This window comes from Aquarana catesbeiana, linkage group LG04 (genome assembly GCF_042186555.1).
Source record: "Aquarana catesbeiana isolate 2022-GZ linkage group LG04, ASM4218655v1, whole genome shotgun sequence".
In the NCBI taxonomy this organism is placed as follows: Eukaryota; Metazoa; Chordata; class Amphibia; order Anura; family Ranidae; genus Aquarana; species Aquarana catesbeiana.
In genome coordinates, this window is record NC_133327.1 from 54,053,577 (window position 1) to 54,077,348 (window position 23,772).

Sequence of the window (23,772 nt, forward strand, 5' to 3'; positions counted from 1 at the left end):
AATGAGGTGAATGCGGTTAGCCAGTCATATGACACAAGTAAATACAGTATTAAAGTTTATTAAAAGTTGTCATGCGTATATGAACAACACAAAAATGGGCAAGCTGATCAGCTGATATATACAGTGTAAAACAGTGTAATTACACCTATAGCAGTATAAAATGTACATAGCAATATACACAGGCATAGAAAGTGATCCTACGCGTTTCACAAGACCATGCTCACTTCGTTAAGGGTAAATGCGTATATACATCTGTAAAAAATAATGAGAAACCAAATAGGTATGTGCACAATGATGGTATTGTGACAAATGGTCAAGGGGGTATAAAGCACAAGGCCCCATACTTACCAACGGCTAGGTCAGACTACCAGATGCTGAATTTCCAGAGGCGGCAGCAATAAGTGCCCAGCTCGGGAGCTGAGAAAGCAAGAAAAACCCCAGACCCAACAGAGCGCAACCGGGGAGCAGGCATGGCTAGGATGTGGGTATGTGTCCCCAAGGATCTCCTTATATCCATAGAGAATATCAACTGAAACATAAATGCATGTATAACAATTCTGCCATGGCAGCATAAATGTGAAGCAGTATATGACACAATGTAAATATGTGTATACGTGAACCAATCTGGTTCAGTACTGGTATGGACTTGGAATCTGGGGGACAATAAAAGAGAAGTGAAGAGAATATATATAATGATGAGTGAAGTGTGTGACCCACAAAAGATAATCCAACGTCAATGGCGATTCCATACAATAGATGGCGATGATCTACTATTGATTACTGCAATGACAATTACATCCAATAGATGGCAATAATCTACTATAGTTAATTGCAATAACAATTACATCCAATAGATGGCGGGGATCTAGTATAGTTAACTGCAATAATAACTAAATCCAATAGATGTATTGAAATAGTCACACTGATTCAGGTGATCAAAGGCACCCTCATCCCTAATTAGAAATGTATAGCAAGAACTGGAAAAGGGACACTTTTATGGTGCCACAAATATGACAACAATTTGATAACAAATGTGAAATATTTTATTAATATAAAAATATAAAAAGGAGTAAACAAATGTTGACTCTCATAAACAGACAAACATATATAAAATTATCACAGCATGATAACATACAATATTTTTGATTGAAAATGTATACTTTATTTTGCATTAAAATGTACAAAAAGCAAATACTACAACAGGTTACATTCCACCCTGTACTGCGACACAGCGCATAAATACACTACGTAACAATACAGTTTGAAGCATACAAATAAATTACATTCATCCTGTGGTGTGATGCCTAATGTGTTGCGCAGAGTGATATTAGACTGAAACATCACATCATGCATGACGCCGCATTACCCCGAAAGCATTAACTAAAACCATGTTTCTACATACATATTACTTAAGCAAATCATGTAACATTTCAAAACAAATTACATTTCAACAGGCAATGGGTGTGATGGGGGATAGGGGAGGGGAAAAAGAGTTCATAGGCCCAAAGCTTTATTGAACTGCCAAGGATACACAGGGGGGAGGGGAAATCTTCAGACCTCTTCCTCCTTAAAGTCCATCAAGTGGTAGTCTCTGGGCAGACTGTGAGGCAGTCTGTGACAGTCCTTAATGGGCATCCTCTCCCGCAGGTGGATGAGGCACTTTCTGGCGCACCACAAAGCGTCTTTAAAGCAACACAGCACCTGCCAGGCGCTGTCAATTTCCTCCTGTGTGTAAGTTCCTCAAAAGAGTCTGTGCCACAAAGTCTTTAAGTTCAGGTTACAAGGCCCTCTGCAAAGGGGCACTCCCAGAAAACGTGCCAAGCAGTTTCCTCCTGGATGATACAAAAGGGGCAGTGCCTGTATCTGCACAGGTTTCTGGCATGCATGAATTTCCAGAGCGACAACCCCCCCTTGGATTTCCATCCATGCCAGATCTTTGTGCCTGTTGGTGAGTCTCTTTAAAGAAACATTCCTCCAGACCAATTTGCAAGTAGCTGAAGGGAGGCCTGCGAACAGTCTCAACAATATCCCATGCTCTAATCAACTTGTGGATAGTTTTTTGCTTCCACAGGTCGGGCTTAACACCATGCAACCCCAGCTCCTTGATAAACTTAAAAGTATCCAAGTAATAGCAAGGAGTGTCCCAGTTGTAGGGGATGGAACTGTCCCATTTGTTCCATCCAAGGGACCTCCAAAGAGTCAGGAGGAAAAACAGGACATGGAGTTACCGCCAGAATCCAAAGTTCTGTCAACCAGTCCTGCGCATGCAGTTACAAGCAAAAACACCCTCAGAAGTGTGGCGATGTCAGGCACACCTTTACCGCCTTTGAGAGGTTCCTTAAACATAACCACCCGCTTCACTGTGTCCATTTTGGAGCCCCAGATGAAGTGAAACACTGCCCTGGTAATGACCTTGCAGGTGTTAACCTGGGGGGGGGCATGCTTGGGTGAGGTACTGCAACACAAGGAGGATCTCGCTGCCAAGTACCAGTGTTTTACCTTCGATGGTGAGCTCTCTGAGGCTCCAAACCAGAAGTCCAAACTTCTGTCACATCTTGGCCAGTCTCTCCCCCTAGGACTTCAGGGCTGTGCCCTCAGCTCCAAACCAGACCCCAAGAATTTTGATGAAATCCATTTTGATGCTGAAAGGAATGGGTGCAGAAGAAGGCAGGAACCACTTTTCAAAGAGCATGACTTCTGACCTCCCACAGTTGACCTTTGCCCCTGAAGCTTTGCTAAAGCCCTCACAGGTCTGGATGAGTGTGTCGATAGAGCGCCGATCAGCACAGAACACTGTCACGTCGTCCATGTACAGTGAGCACTTGACTTCCCGTCTGACCGGGCCTGGTGCAGTGATCCCTCTGATCTCTGGGTTGCGTCCGATGCTTCGGGTGAAGGGATCTAAACAGCAAACAAAAGAGGTGAGAGAGGACAGCCTTGTCTGACCCCAGAGAGAACTGGGAAGGAGTCAGTTTTCCAGCCATTTACCAACACCAAACTACACATGTCATTATACATCACATTCACATACAAACAAAACATTTCCCCAAGACCAAACCTGCACAGAGCTCTGCACATAAACTCATGAAAGACACGGCCAAAGGCCTTCTCCTGGTCAAGGCTGACCATGGGCGCGTGCACACGGCGGCCAAGAATGTACTGGACCGTGTCCCAGACAAGTGCAAGGCTGTCCACAATCCTGCGACCAGGAATGCCACAAGTCTGATCCGGGTGGACGATCCGTCCGATGACAGACTTCAGCCTGTTGGCCAAAACCTTGGTGAGGATTTTGTAGTCCACGTTCAAGAGAGAGATCGGATGCCAATTTTTCAGGTCCGATCTCTCCCCCTTCCACTTATACAAAATCATGATAATCCCTTCCTTCAGCAATGGAGGCATTCTGCCCTCCACCACCATCTCCTCATACAGCTCAAGCAGATTTTGGCCCACGAGATGCCACAGCGCTACATAGAGCTCTACTGGGAGACCATCGCAGCCCAGGATCCTGCCCCGCCTAAAGGATTTGGTGGCAGAGTGCAGCTCCTCCAACGCCAAGGGAGCGTTGGTGGCCATTGAACCTGCAGGATCAATTGTATTAGAGATACCTGACAAGAACCTGTTGGCCGCATTCGTGTCTGTTTCTTTCGGGGAGTAGAGGTTGGTGAAGTAGTCGCTGACCACTTGCATCACAGCCTCCTTCCCCTTCTGGAGTGCTCCGGTCTTGTCAGCTCTGACAAGGGTGTGTGTCCTGAGTGAAGTTTCCCGAAAAAAAGAATTACACTTCTCACCTTTCTCAAGATTCTCCACCTTGGCACGGAAGACGATGTGCCTGGCTGAATTCTTCTTTGAAGTGTCCTCTTGGCCCTGCCTAACATCCCAGTGCAGTGATGAAGGTCCTGCAGGGACTGAAACTGACATTTCAGTTCCTTCTTCCTGGCATACACTTGCTGACGTCCCCTTGCCTGAAAGAAGCTGCGCAGCTTAACTTTCACAAACTCCCACCACTCACCCTTCCGAAGAATCTCTTTTCCTCCTTCCAGGTGGCATAGGACTCCCTGAGTTCCCCCTTCAATTCCTCATTTTCCAGCAGGGTACTATTCAGCTTCCAGGAACCCGGGCTGGGGGTAAAGCCTTCGCCCAGGCCACCCCGAAAGTGAATGGCCCGGTGGTCAGAGAAAAAGCAGGGGACCATGGAGAACTCACGATGCCTGACGGCACCATGAACAGTTCATGCAACCTTTCCCTATGGTTCCCAGGGTGTCCTGCAAGGAAGCCTCCGAGATCATCTCCCTGAGCAGCCTAGAAGAAACATCAAGTTTCATGTACATGCTAGAGCTGCGCTCATCCCCCTCGTTTGGACAGTTAAAATCACCGCCGATCACTATTGTTTTGCTGGTGACGAGTTGGGTCCACAGGGTATGGAAAAGTTCCAGCCATGCATTCTTATCTGGAGGGGGCATACCCCTAATGAGGCGTTTATGATCAAAAGACGGCCACAGACGAGCTCATGGATAGAATCAACCATGAAGCACCCACCCCTGACAAGAATGGCTACCCCTACAGACTTACAATCGCCACCCCCGGACCAGTAGGAGGGACCAAGGGTCCACTGGGAGGACTGATGAGTGTACCTCCTCAAGGGAGGAAGAGCGCACTCCTGAAGCATGTAGACATCGCTCTGCTGAGTGGAAAAAAAGGTCAGCACTGCTTGACTTCTAGACGTATCCTTGATACTCCTCACATGATGGAAAAGATGGAGATCTTAGCCATAATGAAAAAGGGTATGAGGGCTAGTCAGCAAGGGGCCGAACTTACCTTCCCGGAGGGGGGGGTGTGACTCTTCCACTGCATCCGCTGCCTGTATAATGCATTTAGAGCTGATAAAGATATATTAATGCCTGTTGACTCAACATGTTTTCGCTAATTGCTTCTTCAGGAGCTGTGAGGCAATAAATTGGCTACAAGAAAATACAAAAAACAAGATATAAGATATCAAACAACAATTTATTACAATTTATAATATACGGATACATTTTTGAATGAAAGAAAAATTAGACACTTACACAATGCATAATACATAGCGCATATAACATCCTAATTAATGAACTCTGGAAGTAGTGGAACTCACACACAGTAATGTGCAATAATGGTAAAACTCACCTATCACCTATCATATATATGATAAACACATTAATCAGAATCCTGTTTGTTCAGAAAATGGGAGCAGAGAGAGAAGCATCAAGTTTAACAATGGGGATCGCAGGGTGGGCACCAAAGAAGACTAAATCACTCCTAAATTAAGTATAACAATACAGCAATGAGGGTCAATCCCACCCGAAAACTTGCTGAAATACCTAAAAAAAACAAACGAAAACAAATGGAGCTGAAAGATATTAGGAAATGAACAGAAAAGGAGAGGAAAAGAGGGGGGGGGGGGGAATAGGGGTTGGACTGTATGTAAGTTCCACTACTGCCATAGCTCATTAATTAGGATGTTATATGCCCTATATATTATGCATTGTGTAAGTGTCTAATTTTTCTTTCATTAAAAAATGTCTCTGTATATTATAAATTGTAGTAAATTGTTGTTGTTTTTGTTGTTTGACATCTTACATCTTGTTTTTGGTATTTTCTTGTAGCCAATATATTGCCTCACAGCTCCTGAAGAAGCAATTAGCGAAACATATATAGTGGCATAGTTACATAGTAGGTGAGGTTAAAAAAAGACACAAGTCCATCAAGTCCAACCTATGTGTGTGCTTTTATGTTAATATTACATTGTATATCCCTGTATGTTACTGTCGTTCAGGTGCTCATCCAATAGTTTCTTGAAACTATCGATGCTCCCCGCTGAAACCACCACCTGTGGAAGGGAATTCCACATCCTTACCGCTCTTACAGTAAAGAACCCTCTACGTAGTTTAAGGTTAAACTTCTTTTCTCCTAATTTTAATGAGTGGCCACGTGTCTTATTAAACTCCCTTACGCAGAAAAGTTTTATCCCTATTGTGGGGTCTCCAGTACGGTATTTGTATATTGAAATCATATTCCCTCTCAAGCGTCTCTTCTCCAGAGAGAATAAGTTCAGTGCTCGTATCCTTTCTTCATAACTAATATCATCCGGCCCCTTTATTAGCTTTGCTGCCCTTCTTTGTACTCGCTCCATTTCCAGCACATCCTTCCTGAGGACTGGTGTCCAGAATTGGACAGCATACTCCAGGTGCGGCCAGACCAGAGTCTTGTAGAGTGGGAGAATTACCGCTTTATCTCTTGAGTTAATCCCCTATTTAATGCATGCCAATATTCTGTTTGCTTTGTTATCGGCAGCTTGGCATTGCATGCCATTGCTGAGCCTATCATCTACTAGGACCCACAGGTCCTTTTCCATCCTTCATTCCCCCAGAGGTTCTCCCCCCAGTGTATAGATTGCATTCATATTTTTGCCACCCAAATGCATTATTTTACATTTTTCCCACATTAAACCTTATTTGCCATGTAGTTGCCCACCCCATTAATTTGTTCAGATCTACTTGCAAAGTTTCTACATCCTGCGGAGAAGTTATTGCTCTGATTAGCTTAGTATCGTCCGCAAATACAGATATTGAGCTGTTGACCCCATCCTCCAGGTCGTTTATGAATAAATTAAATAGGACTGGTCCCAGGACAGAGCCCTGGGGGACCCCACTTTCTGCCTCTGACCATTCCGAGTATTCCCCACTTATCACTACCTTCTGAATTCACCCTTGTAGCCAGTTTTCAATCCATGTACTCACCCTATGGTCCATGCCAACTGACCTTACTTTGTACAGTAAACATTTATGGGGAACTGTGTCAAATGCTTTGGCAAAATTCAGATACACCACGTCTATGGGCCTTCCTTTATCTAGCAAAAAAGAGGGTTTCACCATATCAGGTTAAGGCAGTGTGGTTGCCAGATCCCTAGGATATGATTAGGAAAAAGAGAAATCCCCCTTCAATAGGACTTTAAAGGCAACATACACTTATAAAGTACGAAAAATGGTTTATTAGATATACATAAATGTCTACAATCAAATGCAATGATCGATATTAAAAAACATCAAAGTTTGTACAAAATATACATACATATGAAAAAACAACAAAAACAAAACACAACAGTTTACATGAAAAATATGACAAAGAGATAATGATACTCCCCGGTAAATAGTAATCCCCGGTACCCGACGCGTTTCTGGTTATACACCTTTGTCAGGGGTATAGGATCAAGGTAAATATAGTCATAATTTGTTTTTACTCTAAAAGATAAAAGGAATTATCAAAAAATGGTACAGACAAGAATGGGGTATGCATAGTGGCCATAGAGCTCAGATGAACAAACATGCCATTACAAAGAGTACATACCATGTAAAATTATTCCATAAGGAAAATAGGTGAAAATACCCTTTGGAATAAGGACATACTGGTGCTACTCACTGATCTGGAGCTTTATTGAAAGCTCTGACCAGCTACCTACCTTATTCTCTGTACAGCGGACACTGGTAAATATACAAACATTCTTTATGCCTCTGTAATTCATCTATATTACAACACTATATGCATGAGGGTTCTATACTATATGGCTTGGCAATAGTCATCTAGGCTCCATATTAATGATCATAGGCAGTGCTCACTTCTGTTTCCTTTTTTTTTTTCTTTCTTTCTCTGTCATTTCGAAAAAAGTTTCTTTATATTTATCTGAATTTGGTGCTGTGTCCTTTTATTGCCAGTTCAGTTCAATCACTGGAATTTATTTGCTGCTGTTCATCAGGCAAACAATAAACTGGAAACTTTTTGTTCCAAGATCTCACTACTGCTTGGTTGGCGTCCATCTGCACCCCCACTGGCACAGTTGCCTCACCTATTTTCCTTATGGAATCATTTTACGTGGTATGTACTCTTTGTAATGGCATGTTTGTTCATCTGACCTCTATGGCCACTAAGCATACCCCATTCTTGTCTGTACCATTTTTTGATATGTCTTTTTATCTTTTAGAGTAAAAACAAATTATGACTACATTTACCTCAATCCTATACCCATGAAGAAGGTGTATAACCAGAAACACGTCGGGTACCGGGGATTACTATTTACCGGAGAGTATCATTATCTCTTTGTCATATTTTTCATGTAAACTGTTGTGTTTTTTTTTTTGTTGTTGTTTTTCATATGTACGTATATTTTGTACAAACTTTGATGTTTTTTTAATATCGATCATTCCATTTGATCTTAGACTTTTATGTACAGTGGGGACAGAAAGTATTCAGACCCCCTTAAATGTTTCACTCTTTGTTATATTGCAGCCATTTGCTAAAATCATTTAAGTTCACTTTTTTTCCTCATTAATGTACACACAGCACCCCATATTGACAGAAAAACACAGAATTGTTGACATTTTTGCAGATTAAAAAAGAAGAACTGAAATATCACATGGTCCTAAGTATTCAGACCCTTTGCTCAGTATTTAGTAGAAGCACCCTTTTGATCTAATACAGCCATGAGTCTTTTTGGGAAAGATGCAACAAGTTTTTCACCCCTGGATTTGGGGATCCTCTGGCATTCCTCCTTGCAGATCCTCTCCAGTTCTGTCAGGTTGGATGGTAAACGTTGGTGGACAGCCATTTTTAGGTCTCTCCAGAGATGCTCAATTGGGTTTAAGTCAAGGCTCTGGCTGGACCATTCAAAAACAGTCACAGAGTTGTTGTGAAGCCACTCCTTCGTTATTTTAGCTGTGTGCTTAGGGTCATTGTCTTGTTGGAAGGTAAACCTGAGCACTCTGGAGAAAGTTTTCGCACAGGATATCCATCTTTCCCTCGATTGCAACCAGTCGTCCTGTCCCTGCAGCTGAAAAACACCCCCACAGCATGATGCTGCCACCACCATGCTTCACTGTTGGGACTGTATTGGACAGGTGATGAGCAGTGCCTGGTTTTCTCCACACATACCGCTTAGAATTAAGGCCAAAAAGTTCTATCTTGGTCTCATCAGACCAGAGAATCTTATTTCTCACCATCTTGGAGTCCTTCAGGTGTTTTTTTAGACTGAGTTTTTTGAAGACTGAGGAGAAGAATAAATTCAATATCTTCGCCATCTCAGCATCCTTTGTAACCAGATTCCCTTCCACATTCTTTATGGGGCCAATGTGATCTGTCCTCACTCTTTTACTGTTTATATACAAAGAATTTCTTGGGGGGTTTTTGTTCTCCTCTGCTATGTGCCTTTCATGTTCTATCTTAGCCGCTCTAATTGCACCCTTACATTTCTTGTTGCATTCTTTATAAAGTCTGAATGCTGATGATCCCTCAGCGTTGTATTTTTTTAAGGCCTTCTCCTTTGCTTTTATATGCATTTTTACATTGGAGTTAAGCCATCCAGGACTTCTGTTCGGTCTTTTAAATTTATTTCCCAATGGGATGCATTGGCTAATGTCCTTATTTAATATGCTCTTAAAGCAAACCCATCTCTCCTCCATGTTCTTTGTTCCTAAGATTTTATCCCAATTTATATCTTCTAGCAAGGTTGATAGTTTAGGAAAGTTGGCTCATTTGAAATTCAGTGTCTTTGTATTCCCCTTATATTTCCTATTTGTGTGATTTATACTGAAGTTAATTGACCTGTGATCGCTGTTTCCTAAATTGCCCCTTATTTCCACATCTGTGATCAGGTCTGTATTGTTGGTAATCAGTAGGTCTAGTAACGCTTTGTTTCTAGTTGGTGCGTCTACCATCTGACCCATGAAATTGTCCTGCAAGACATTTAGAAACTGGCGAGTCTTAGATGAATGTGCAGTTCCTTCCGCCCAGTCTATGTCTGGATAATTAAAATCCCCCATTATGATGAAACTTCCCATCCTTGCCGCTAATCCAATTTGTGATAGAAGGTCCATCTGCCCCTCCTCCCTCTGGTTAGAAATACTCCCAGTATTACTTTCCCCTTAGTTTCATCCCTTTGGAGCTCTACCCATAAAGATTCCACCTCCTCCCTAGCACCTTTAGTGATGTCATCTCTCACATTCACTTGTATGTTATTCTTGATATACAGGCATACCCGTCCCCCTTCTTTAACCCTGCTTATCCCTGCAATAAAAGGAATACCCTTGAATGGTTTCCAGCCAATCATGAGAGCTGTTGAACCAAGTCTCTGAAGTTCCCCCACATGTTGAGCCAACAGGCATTTATATTGTTATCATGCTGTGATCATTTTATATATGTTTATCTGTTTATGAGAGTCAACATTTGATTACTCCTTTTTATATTTTTCTATTAATAAAATATTTCACTTTTTTTTATCAACTTATGGTCATATTTGTGGCACCATAAAAATCCACCTTTTCCAGGTTCTTTCCATATACATCCAATAGATGGCAATGATCTACAATAGGTAACTAAAATGACAACTACATCCACCAGATGGCGATAAGATACTGTAGTTAACTGCAATGACAACTACATCCAATAGATGGCGGGATGTAGAATAGTTTACTGCAATAACAATTACATCCAATAGATGGCGATGATCTATAATAGTTAACTGCAAAAACAATTACATCTAATAGATGGCGATGATCTACAATAGTTAACTACAATAACAACTACATCCAATAGATGGCGATGATCTATAACAGTTGACTGCAATAATAACTACATCCAATAGATGGCGATGATCTACCATAGTTAACTGCAATAACAACTACATCCAATAGATGGCGATGATCTACCATAGTTAACTGCATTGCGATAGATGGCAATGATCTAATGAAATTAGCTGGAATGATAAATACATCCAATAGATGGCGCTGAGCTAATTTAATTAGTCGCAATTGCAACTATAGCCAATAAGTAGTGCAGTATGGTTGCCTTAGCTGAAATTTTAATTATAACCAATAGATAGCGCTGCACTCCCTGTGTCTCTAAATTAAGCAGTAGTAACAAGGTTTGCTCACATATATAATTATGATCATTATATTATTTGTAAGAAGAACAGATACAAAAAACAGCCAAAGAGAGGGAAATAAACGGTCCTGATAGTAAATAACACACGATTGCTGAGTGAATTGTTAGGAATGTTTCCTAAACTCCCAGCTGCTCAGACTGGTGCTTATAGCTGTAATTAAAACGATTCTCTTAGACCTGAAAAACACTAAAATATCCGGCAGATGGCGCTGTAATATTTCTTTAGCAGTTTATAATAAGAGAAACATGCAACAGATGGCTCAATTACACTCCTAGACCTACAATAAATTACACAACCAATAGATGGATGTTGAGCTGAGAGTCAGAGCATTTATAAGGTAAGATAATTGCTGCTGTACAGTGTTAGATAACAAGCTATATACAGTGCTGTGTTGGCCTACTGCCTTTTTTTTTATGGAGCCTGTGGTGGTGCGTAAAAACAAAATACCTAAGAGTACAAAAAAGTACACGTGAAAAACGCACAAAGGAGTGCACTTAAGGGTGTGTCTCTAGTTCTTCTCCTGACCCCCCCCAGGATTCAAGGATCCTGACAGGAGTATGGCTCAGCTTGGTCCACCTAGACAAAAAGCCTGGCAGACCCCTATCCTCATGGTCAACTGAAGCTGATAACCCCCTGATGGCCACAAATCCTCCCCTTAGACTTAAGGGTAGGCCCAAGGACCCACACCTTCCAGCCAAGTGAAAGAAAAGCGGACAAAAGTGCAAAGTGACAAAATGTGAGAGAAAAATAAGTTAAATAAATAGTGCCAGTGCAGGTGCATTGGCTAGGCTTTGTGACCTGGTAGCAAAAATTTCCCCGGAAAGGCCTATCCCATAGAGGCAGAGGGCAGAAAAAAATGAGTGATGATGTGACCTTGTGCTCATTCACACAGTGGATTTCCCAGGCCCATAGTGCTACTGCAAAATTTTTTACATTAATTGCAGTGCTGTGTGCTACACAGGGTGGAGTGTAAGGTGCACTGGGTACATTTGCTGATGACCAAGAAGAATGCAAGATGGGGCACACTACTAGAGCAAGTGATGTTGCCCTGTGTGTTGCAAGTTGGTTAAGGTGACATCTCAGTCACTTCTACCCATTCCTCCGCAATGGCCTCATCTGGTATCTAATCAGAACCACCAATTTCTCACAAGTGACCAAGAGCCTACACAATGGCCCAGGCAAAACTCTTTGTATCTGGAATGCCTAGTGACAGAAGCCACAATGCAGCAGATTGAGCTATTCACGAACAGACCAAATGGTCGCTGTTTCTATGCCATTTCATACCAGGAAAGGTTGTGTGTGACAAGGACGTGGAAACAGCCACCACTTGGTTTATATGGGGATGATAACTTGGCTGGGCTAGTTAAATTATGGGACTTGAAAATGTCCAAACACAGAACAAAGGGACAACTTCCTCCCTATTTACACAGATCTTCTTCCTTCCTCTCCAAATTTGGTTCCTTGTACAGCACCTGCTGCTCACTCCTGGTGGAACTAGCAGTATATCACTAGTTCAGCAGAGCCCATTACAGGCAGGAGCTCTCAGCCTCTTTGACAAAGTAGCACAAATGGAATGAATAGCATAAACACAGTCCTTTCTGTTTCCCTGTGGCCGCTGATCCCAGTTCCAGTTGCTTGCAGAATGCTAGTCCATCTGACTGCTCTTCTTCCCATACCTCCTGACTGACTCCCCACACCAGCCATGCCTGACTGGCACAACCACACATGGAGACTCCACAGGGCAAGGTTAGATGAAGACTTGGCACATCACGGTATTCAAGAGAGCACTGTTACAGCTGACAGCTTCTCCCATTGTCTCATCCCTGCGCCATGCTGATCTACTCACTGTCTCTGTTTGTTCTCTCCCACTGCCTCTCCGGCATGAATTCCTACAACTGCCTTCTGTGGTGGGATCTTTCCAGATCAGCTTTCCTGAGCTCCAGATGGAGGCAACCCTCCCCGGTAAGTGGTTACTCAAGCGCCACTGACAGCCTCCCTCAGTACTGCTTCTCCATCTTCCACCCGACTCCCCTGCTAACATGGCCCATGTCTATTTATGGGTTTTCCTTAGTTTCCTGCCAGGCCCACTCCACTGGGATTGGCCAAAGGCCCATACATATTCAAGACAGCTCCTCCTCACTCCCATCCACTAGTTCTAGAACATTCTCCAATGTTCTAGAAACAAGGGGGACGCATCAGAGAGCTGCCAGGATGAGTCATCCAGCCCTGGCCTCTAGTAAATCTGACCCAATTAAATGACTCAGGTTTAACCCTGAGCCAGCTATATTTTCCCTACACTGCCACTACTAGTAGCATACCTCCCAACTTTTGAACTTCAGAATGAGGGACACTTGACGGAGGAAGTGACCCGCGGCGCTCTACGAGCAAAAGTGGGTGTGGCCACATTTAATAGTGGGAGGGGCTTAATGGGCATGGTTAAACAAAACCCAGTTTTCCTTGTACCTATAAAATAGGCTTTGATTGCTGTGCCACAAGCAAGAGTCACAGGGATACATACAAACCCCAACACAATCATTTAACAAAAAAAAAGAATAAAGAGTTTACATTACAAATGGTTTTGCATAAACTATAGAAGTGTGCGTTACACAAAGTATAGAAGGATTCAGGAGTTCAGGAATGCGTTACTTACAGAGTGCATGGTTCAGGAATGCCTTATGTACAGAGTGCAGGGTCCAGGAATGCGTTACGCACAGAGTGCAGGGTTCAAGAATACGTTATGTACAGAGTGCATGGTTCAGGAATGCGTTACGTACAGAGTGCAGGGTTCAGGAATGCGTTACGTACAGAGTGCAGGGTTCAGGAATGCGCTATGTACAGATACAGGGTACAGGAGTGTGTTATGTACAGATTGCAAAGTTCTGGGGTCTGATATGCACAGGAAGCAGACTTTTGGAGTGTTTTACATACATAATGCAGGGCTCAGGAGAGTGCTAGGTACAGAGCTCTGGGTCTGGAGTGCATTATGCAGAGTGTGCAGGGTTCAGAAGAGTGTGAGGTACAGAGTTTAGGGTTCAGGAGTGCTAGGTACAGAGTGCAGGGTTCTGAAGTGCATTATGCACAGGGTGCAGGGTTCAGAAGAGTGCGAAGTACAGAGTGCAGGGTTCAGGAGAGTGCTAGTTACAGAGTACAGGGTTCTGGAGTGCATCCTGCAGGGGGGGGCAGGATTTAGGAGAGTGCTAGATACAGAGTGAGGGATTCTGGAGTGCATTGTGTACAGGAAGGTGGGTTCTGGCGTGCATTATGTACTGGGTTCTGAAGTGTGTTATGTCCTGGAAAGTGGGTTCTAGGATGCATTATGTACAGGAAGCGGGGTGCTGGCGTGTGTTATGTACAGGAAGGTGGGTTCTGGTGTGCGTTATGCACAGGAAGGTGGGTTCTGGTGATTACGCACAGGGTTCAAGAGAACACTAGGTATAGAGTCCATTAATTCATTTACATCTCAATACTGCACCTCTCGATTGCTACAACCTCTGTACACACATCTCTCCTCTTGCCCTCATCTTCCCATCCCCACCTTACCCAAAGCTCCACCATCCTCCACATGATTACCTTTGTAAAAGCCCTTTTCTGCAACTGGCCCTGTTGTCTTTTCAGTGTAAGTGTACACTCCTTTTTTTTTTTTTTGAAAAGCCAGTGGAGTGCAAAACACCCAAAAACTTCCACCCAGTGCCAAAAAAAGGGCACACACAAAAACGTGCAACGAGTGCTACCCTGGTCCCCCAAGGCTCCAGACAGTGAGACTGAGGTACTTCACTTGGGTCTATCTGGCCGAAACCGGGCGGATTCCCGTTCTCTGGAAGGTCTGCTGAAACAGACCCACCCAAGTACTAGGTGGGACTCCCCCGAAGGGAAACCCCATGAGAGAGAGCGAACCAAGCCAGAAGGCCTTTGTCCACCCCCTCCCAAGACTTTCAGAGTAAGCCTGATGACCAAACGTGTATACACACCAAACAAAATAATACAAAAAAGTGACAAACACAGGGAGAAATAAAAAGAAAATGGGGAAAAGGGGGGTGAGAGTGTGAACAGTGACCAATGTGTATTACAATGTCCAGCCCTCCGTCCAGGAATAAAAATTTCCCCTGGTTCTAGACAAAAAAAACATGTGTTGTGATGAAGTAACCCTAGTACCAAAACACTGACTGTACAGCACCACTGGCTTTATGTGTAGCCCTGACCCCCCAGCCAGGAAGGCCTGGAGTTCTGGAAGCTTGGTGAGAGCCCTTTACCATCAGGCCCCACTGTTACTCCTACCTAATTACATTCAGGAAATACTAACCACCCCCCCCCCCCCCCCCCAAGGAGGAGTAAGTGTTCTCTCCCGAATAACTGACCGGAGCTTGACCCGAGGACCCACATCCTTACTTATCACACAGTGAGACAAACCGTGTACAAACCTAAAGACAAAACGTGACAAACATAGGCATCAATCAAAATAAATAAAAGAAAGTGGGGAAGGGATAGTGGAGAGGAGAGTGAAAAAAGGTGGCCATTGTGTAAAACAATGACCAGGCCCTCCGGCCAGGAATAAAAAATTCCTCTGGTCCCAGCCAAAAGGCACAGCCCAAGAGGCAGTTGCTTAAAAAAGAACATGTTCTATGGTGCAGTGACCGTGGTGCCTCAAATCAAAGTGACTGCCACTCATAGTGATTATTTGGCACCCCTGGACTGCCACTCCAGGAGAAATTTTTTTTTTTTTTTTTATCGAAAAGCCAGTGGCGTGCAAAGCACACCTCAAAAACTTCCACCCGGTGCCAAAAAAAAGTGCCCACACATAGAGAGTGAAACACAAAAACGTGCACCGGGTGTACAGAGTCCTCCACTAGGGAAGCACCTTACCCTGATCCCCCGGGGCGTTAGGCTCCAGACAGGGACTGAGGTACTCAGACAAAGGGTCCATCAGGCCGAAACCAGGCGGACCCCCACAACTGGTAGGACTGCCGAAGCAGACCAACCCAAGTACAGTGGGGCTCCCCCGAAGGGAGACCCCTCAAAGGAGAGGGCGAACCAAGCCAAAAAGCCTATGTCCACCCCCTCCCAAGACTTTCAGAGTAGGCCCGAGGACCCACACCCTACTCGCCACACAGTGACAAAACGTGTATACAAGACAACCAAAAAAAGACAAAAAGGTGACAAACAGGGGTAAAGAAAGAGTGGGGAAGATAGTGAGATGGGTGAGTGAAAGTGGCCATTGTGCATTTAGGAACATTCCAGGAGCACATTTTTTGATTGAAAATGTATACTTTATTTTGCAAGAAAATATACAAAAAACAAATACTTAAACAGGGTACATTCTGTACTGCGACGCAGCGCATAAATACACTACATAACAATACATTGCCAAGCATACAAATAAATTACATTCATCCTGCGGTATGATGCCTAATGTGTTGTGCAGAGTAGTAATACCCCGAAACATCACATCATGCATGACGCCGCATTACCCTGAAAGCAGTACTTAAAAAAACATTTCACAAAAAGTCCAGTTATACAGTCAAATAACATTCAAATGGGCAACGGGTGTGATGGGGGGGGGTGGAGAAGGTGGGGTAGGGGAGGGAGTAAAGAGTTCACAGGCCCGAAGCTTTATTTGAACTGCCAAAGGATACACGGGGGGGGAGAGGGGGGGGGATGGGGAAATCTTCAGACCTCCTCTTCCTCCTTGAAGTCCATCAGGTGATAGTCTCTGAGCAGACTGTGAACCAGTCTGCGACAGTCCTCGATGGACATCCTCTCCCGCTGGTGGATGAGGCGCTTTCTGGCGCACCATAAAGCGTCCTTAAAGCAACACAGCACCCGCCAGGCACCGTCAATGTCCTCCTGTGAATGAGTTCCACAGAAGAGTCCGTTCAACACACCAAAGTGTGTGATTGCAGTCTGTGGCACAAAGTCTTTGAGTTCAGGTTCCAAGGCCCGCAACAGGTCCTGTGCAAAGGGGCACTCCCAGAAAACATGCAGAGCAGTTTCCTCCTGGATGATGCAAAAGGGGCAGTGCCTGTATCTGCACAGGTTTCTGGCATGCATGAATGTCCTGAGTGGCAACCCCCCTTGGATTGCCATCCATGCCAGATCTTTGTGCCTGTTGGTGAGTCTCTTTGAAGAAACATTTCTCCAGACCACTTTACAAGTGGCTGAAGGGAGGCCTGGAACAGTCTCATCAATGTCCGATGCTCTGATCAACTTGTGGATAGTTTTTGGCTTCCACAAGTCGGGCTTCACTCCATGTAGCCCCAGCTCCTTAATAAACTTGAAGGTGTCCAAGTAGTACCAAGGGGTGTCCCAGTTGTAGGGGATGGAGCTGTCCCATTTGTCCCAGCCAAGGGTCCTCCATAGAGGCAGGAGGAAAAAACGGGACATAGAGTTACCACCAGAGTCCACAGTTCTGTCCACCAATGTCCTGCGGATGCAGTTACAAGCAAAGCACACCCTCAATAGTGTAGCGATGTCGGGCACGCCCTTACCGCCCTTGAGGGGTTCCTTGAACATAACCGCCCGCTTCACTCTGTCCATTTTGGAGCTCCAGATGAAGTGAAACACCGCCCTGGTGATGACCTTACAGGTGTTAACCCGAGGGGGCCAGGCCTGGGCGAGGTACTGCAACACAGGGAGGATCTCGCTGCGGAGTACCAGTGTTTTTCCTTCGATGGTGAGTTCTCTGAGGCTCCAAAGTCCAAACTTCTGTCGCATCTTTGACAGTCTTTCTTCCCAGGACTTCAGGGCTGCGCCCTCAGCTCCAAACCAGACCCCAAGAATTTTGATGAAGTCCGTCTTGATGCTGAATGGAATTGGTGCAGAAGAAGGCAGGAACCACTTTCCGAAGAGCATGACTTCTGACTTCCCGCAGTTGACCTTTGCCCCTGAAGCTTGGCCGAAGTCCTCACAGGTCTAGGCGAGTGTGTCGATGGAGCGCCGATCAGCACAGAACACCGTCACGTCATCCATGTAGAGTGAGCACTTGACCTCCCGTCTGTCCGGTCCTGGTGCGGTGATCCCTCTGATCTCTGGGTTCCGTCTGATGCTTCGGGTGAAGAGCTCTATACAACAAACAAAAAGCAGAGGTGAGAGAGGGCAGCCTTGTCTGACCCCAGACAAGACTGGAAAGGGGTCAGTTTTCCAGCCATTTACCAGCACCAAACTAGAAATGTCAGTGTACATTACATTTACATACGAACAAAACATTTCCCCAAGACCAAACCTGCGCAGAGCTCTGCACATAAACTCTTGGGAGACACGGTCAAAGGCCTTCTCCTGGTCAAGGCTGACCAGGGCCGCGTGCACACGGCGGCCATGAATGTACTGGACCGTGTCCCGGACAAGCGCAAGGCTGTCCGCAATCCTGCGACCAGGAATGCCGCAAGTCTGATCCGGGTGGATGATCTGTCCGATGACAGACTTCAGCCTGTTGGCCAGGACCTTGGCGAGGATTTTGTAGTCCACGTTCAGAAGAGAGATCGGACGCCAATTTTTAAGATCCGATCTCTCCCCCTTCCGCTTATACAAAATCGTGATCATCCCCTCCCTCAGTGACGGAGGCATTCTGCCCTCCACCACCATCTCCTCGTACAGCTTGAGCAGGTCCAGGCCCACGAGATCCCACAGTGCTACATAGAGCTCAACTGGGAGACCATCGCAGCCCGGGGTCCTGCCCCGCCTAAAGGATTTAGCGGCAGAGTGCAGCTCCTCCAGCACCAAGGGGGCGTTGACGGTTGATGAACCTGCAGGATCAATTTGGTTAGAGATACCTGACAGGAACCTGTCGGCCGCCTGTGTGTCCGTTTCTTTCGGGGAGTAGAGGTTGGTGTAGTAGTGCATCACAGCCTTCTTCCCCTTCTGGAGTGTTCCGGTCTCGTCACGCAGCTCTGACAAGGGTGTGTGTCCTGAGTGAAGTTTCCTGAAAAAGAAAGAATTACACTTCTCACCTTTCTCAAGATTCTCCACCTTGGCACGGAAGACAATGTGCCTGGATTCTTCCTCGAAGTGTCCTTTCAGGCTCTTCTTGGTGTCCTCCAGGTCCTGCCTAACGTCCCAGCCGCAGTGCTGAAGGTCCTGCAGGGACTGCAACTGACACTGCAGTCTCCTGAGTTCCCTCCTCCTGGCACACACACGCTGGCGTCCCCTTGCCTGAAAGAAGCTACGCAGCTTAACCTTCACAAACTAACACCAGTCACTTACCCTTCCGAAGAATCTCTTTTCCTCCGTCCAGGTGGCATAGGCCTCTCGGAGTTCCCCCATCAATTCCTCGTTTTCCAGCAGGGTGCTATTCAGCTTCCAGGAACCCAGTCCGCGGGCAAAGCCCTCGCCCAGGTCACCCCGAAAGTGAATAGCCCTGTGGTCAGAGAAAAAGCAGGGGACCATGGAGAACTCGCGATGCTTGACTGTTCTTGAAGTGAGCACGAAGTCAATCCTGGAACGCACAGATCCATCGGGTCGGCACCACGAATAGTTCACGGTCCCTTTCCCCATGGATCCCACGGCGTCCTGCAAGGAGGCCTCCGAGATCATCTCCTTGAGCAGCCTAGAAGTAGCATAAAGTTTTGCGTATATGCTGGAGCTGCGCCCATCCTCCTCGATCGGACAGTTAAAATCACTGCCGATCACTACTGTTCTGGTGGTGACGAGTTGGGTCCGCAGGGTCTGGAAAAGTTCCAGCCGCGCATTCTTGTCTGGGGGGGGCGTACACGTTGATGAGCCTAACTGGCTCTTCTACCCACGAGCCGTCTATGACCAAAAGACGGCCACAGACTAGCTCATGGATAGAGTCAACCATGAAACGCCCACCCCTGACCAGAATGGCTACGCCTGCCGACTTGCAATCGCCACCCCCGGACCAGTAGGAGGGACCAAGGGTCCACTGGGAGGACAGATGGGTGTACCTCCTCAAGGGGGGAAGGGCGCACTCCTGAAGCATGTAGACATCACTCTGCTGACTTGAAAGAAAGGTCAGGACCGCTTGCCTTCTAGATGTATCCTTGATACTCCTCACATTAATGGAAAAGATTGAGATCTCAGCCATAATGAAAAAGGGTATGAGGGTCTAGTTAACAAGGGTCCGAACTTACCTCCCCGGAGGGGGGGGTGGCTCTTCCGTTGCGTCTTCTGCCTGTCCTGTGTTCTGGGCCAGGCCCAGCTCCTCAAGGACAGACTCCATCATCTGCTGGCTGATGTGGACGTCGGGGGGGAGGTCATGCTCGTGGTTGACCACGATCTCCTCCCCTTCCCCCTCCTCGCCCGCAGACTATAGATCCTCCACTACTTGCTCGGGTCCATCGCTGTCGCGTTGGACCCCGTTGGGCCGTTTGGTGGAGGTGGCAGGTTCCTCCGCTGTTGGGCTCTCTGGCTTACGTTTCCGGCTTCCTCTTGGGTGACTGGTGGGGGTGGAGGGGTGTGGGAGGGTGGGGAAGTCCTCCAGGGAGGACAGGTTGGGGGGGGGAGGGGTGGGGAGGGGCTCCTCCGGCACAGGGGGGGTGGGTGGGGGTGTGCTGGAGGTAGGGGATGGGGCAGGGGCAGGGGCAGGTGGGGCGGGAGTGGACTTACCTTTGGCCTTTCGAGGTTCTTTTGGTTTTTCTAGCAGCTTTCTCCCGGATGACTTACCCTGGCTTACGGCTCCAGCGTAGGTTCGGGTCCTCTGGGGGTAGTGTCTGAAGACATGCTCTGCCAATCCGCAAAGGTTGCAGGCTTTGGACCTCGGACAGTCCTTGGTCTCGTGGCCTGTCACCCTACAGAACTTGCAAGCAAGTTCTGTACAATCCTTCCCTATGTGTCCCAGCTGCCCACACTTGTTACAGTTGTAGGGTATGCCGGGGTAGAAGAGGATTCCTGCGGAGGATCCCAGGGAGAAGAAAGGCTGCAGGTGCTGGATGTCCCCCGAAGGGTCTTTCCTCAGTTTGCAGAGCACAGACCACTTACCTATCCAGAAGCCGTTGGCATCGAAGATTTGGATCGGGTCCTTCACCACGGTGCAGAACCTCTGGAGGTAGGTGGCTATGTCCTTTCCACTGGTATGGGGGTTCCTCATGGCCACTGTCACCCGCTTTTTGTCCCGTGTTATGGGGCAGTTCGCAGTGAACTTCTGGAAAGGGGATTCAGGGCCACTGGTCTTCACCATCTCCCAGTAACTTCTGCAGACCTGGAACGACACAAAAGTTATAAAGAATATACCTCTTGTGAAGGCCTGCACAGAAAGCGTCTCCGCTTTGCTGAACCCCTGTTCCAGGATCATCTTCTTTCCAAAGATCTCCGGGGTCATGTCGGGGACTCTTCCGTCCACCTCCTTCAGCTGCAGCACGACCATCTGCTTCATCCATGGCTCCAAAGCTGGGAGCCCGTCTGCAGGCTGGTCTGGCTTGGCTGGTCCTGGTCGGCTGGTGCCGGCCGGGGTAGGGGCGGGGGTTGAGGCAGCGGCATTCCCGGGTCTGGAGGAAGTGGCTGGAACGGGGTTCTTCTTCTCTTTTCTGGTCTTCTTTTCGCTCTTCCCCATCGTCAAGGAGCACATACTCCATAAGCTTTCAAGACCAACCCTGGCCCATGACCTAGACCACAGCAGCCCCCACCGCAGACAGAAAAGGCGTGAAGTTCAGGGAACTTGGTGAGAGCCCTTGCTCCTAAGGCTCCACCGTCGCTTCTATCACTCCTTCCAATTTCACATTCGGGTAGATACTAATCACTCCCCCTCACCAGCAAAAGGGGAGCAAGCGTTCTCTTACCCGAATAACTGTCCATAGCTAGAGCTGCCACAATGCAGGCCAGAAGGCCAGGGACCCGACCCTCCGGCCAGACCAAGATGCAGCACCCATCCTCACCAGGAGCACCCTACCAGACGGCTCAGACTCAATTGGCCGGCCCCCAGTCTTTCTGTTGGGCAACCGGCATAGTCCCTGCTGAGTACCGCCCTTCCAGGCACTATGACACCATTGGATTTGCTGGCCCTCCCCAATGAGAGTGACACAGCGCCTCCTCTGAAAACTGATAAGAACAGATACTACACTTGATCTTAGCAAAAAGGCAGAGAAGTATAAGTGCACACTCCTTTTCAGCTCTAGAACACCCCGACCAGATAGGAGAGAAGGATTGTGGTGCAGTTCTAAGTGCAGAGCAGGGAGGCTGTTGAAGAAGCCATGGGAGAGCTGCTCTACTTTCACTTTCAATTACTGCAGAAAACTGAAATAAAACCTTCCTTGGTACATTTTCCCCTGCCAGCAATGTACGAATGCCTCTTTTCCTATGCACGGCTGCTTCACAAAGGGGGCGGGTTTGGGTAGCAGTCCCGCCCATCCCAAACATCACAGCTCGGATTCGACAGGTGCAGTCTCTTTTCCTCGCTGAAAAGTGCACACCCAGCTGGCTTGCTCGCCAATCCCTGGCTGTACTGGATGTTCACACTGCTGCAGGTCCTGATCAGCCGTTGACAGATAAGCAACAGAATTATGTGAACAATGCTCCTATACAGCGGGACAAAAGGTGTGAATGCGGGAATGTCCCACCCAATCCGGACTGTTGGGAGGGATGTAGTAGCACACAATAGAGGGTGCTACACTTGTATGATTTTTTGTGAAAATGGCGAGCCACAATGAAGCAGGGTTCAGCTACACAATCCTGTTGTCTCAGGGCCCGCTTTACCCTGGCACTGTCTCTGTGCAGCAGTACCAGTCACAGGAGAAACTTGAGGAGGAGGATTAGGGTGCAGCAGTGAGGGGGAGGAGTACATAGAGAAGGCTTCCAGGGGTAATATGTATGCTTTCCAAAGCCTGGGAGTTACGCATGGGTGAGGTAAGATAGTTGAAGGGACCATTGTCCTCTGACACCAAGAACTTGGGTTCCTCTGGATTTGTGGCATATGGGCTTATTCCTGCTGCAGTACCTTAAAAAAAAAAAAAACGGATACAGGTCATCAAGGAGAGGGACCATTACTGGTTGGCCACCTGTTTGAATCCATATTGCAGGCCAAAGCTCATCTGTCATCACAGAGAGAACAAAAAATGCAATATCTGGAAGGGGTGCTGCGATGAAATCTCTTAACATCCTTTCAAGAGAATGATAGGATCCCCCTTCATGGCCAAAGGGGCCTGGATTGTCAATTTGGTCAAAGGAGGAACAGCGGTGGTTGCCCAAGCAAAGATTTAAACCCCCTTTTGCTTCACACAGGCCTGGTTGCTGGCAACAGTCACAGGCAGAAACATTTGGTCTCTGATTATATGGGGTTAAGGATGAATATGACACTCTTATAACAGATGACCTCCTTGAATTGTGGATGTTGAGGATGGACCACCGGCCTGAGCTTACCCAGTATGCAATCAAGCTTCTGCATTGCCCTGTGGTATGCTTTAAAAAAAACAGGCATTTAGTGAAGTGGGTGATTTTGCTCACGTGTCTCCAGCCACAGAGGATGGACCTGTCCTGGATCAGCAATGAGTATCCCCCTCTCTTCAGCTGATGCTCACGATTAAAGCGGAGTTGCACCCAAAAGTGGAACTTCGGCTTATCTGATTCCTCCCACCCCCCCCAATGCCACATTTGGCACCTTTTGGGGGGGTGTGCTGGGCCTGTAAGAGGGTACAACATGCTTTGTGCATGTGCAGTAGGGACCTGGCTGTGAAGCCACAAGCCAATAATGCCGGCAGCACCCGACAGCCAATGGAAACATCAGCTGGGGTGCCGACATCGCTGGATTCCAGCACAAGTAAGTGTCCTAATATTAAAAGTCAGCAGCTACAGTATGTGTAGCTGCTGACTTTTAATGCTGGGGGGGGGACACAGCTTTAAATGTTTTCTTTGACTATGGCCTCATA

At 46.6% G+C, this 23,772-nt stretch overlaps 1 pseudogene; it reads right to left on the reverse strand.

Annotated features, from left to right (window-relative positions):
- Positions 1-21,896: 21,896 nt before the first annotated feature.
- Positions 21,897-22,001, reverse strand: LOC141141973 (U2 spliceosomal RNA; annotated as a pseudogene).
- Positions 22,002-23,772: the final 1,771 nt, after the last annotated feature.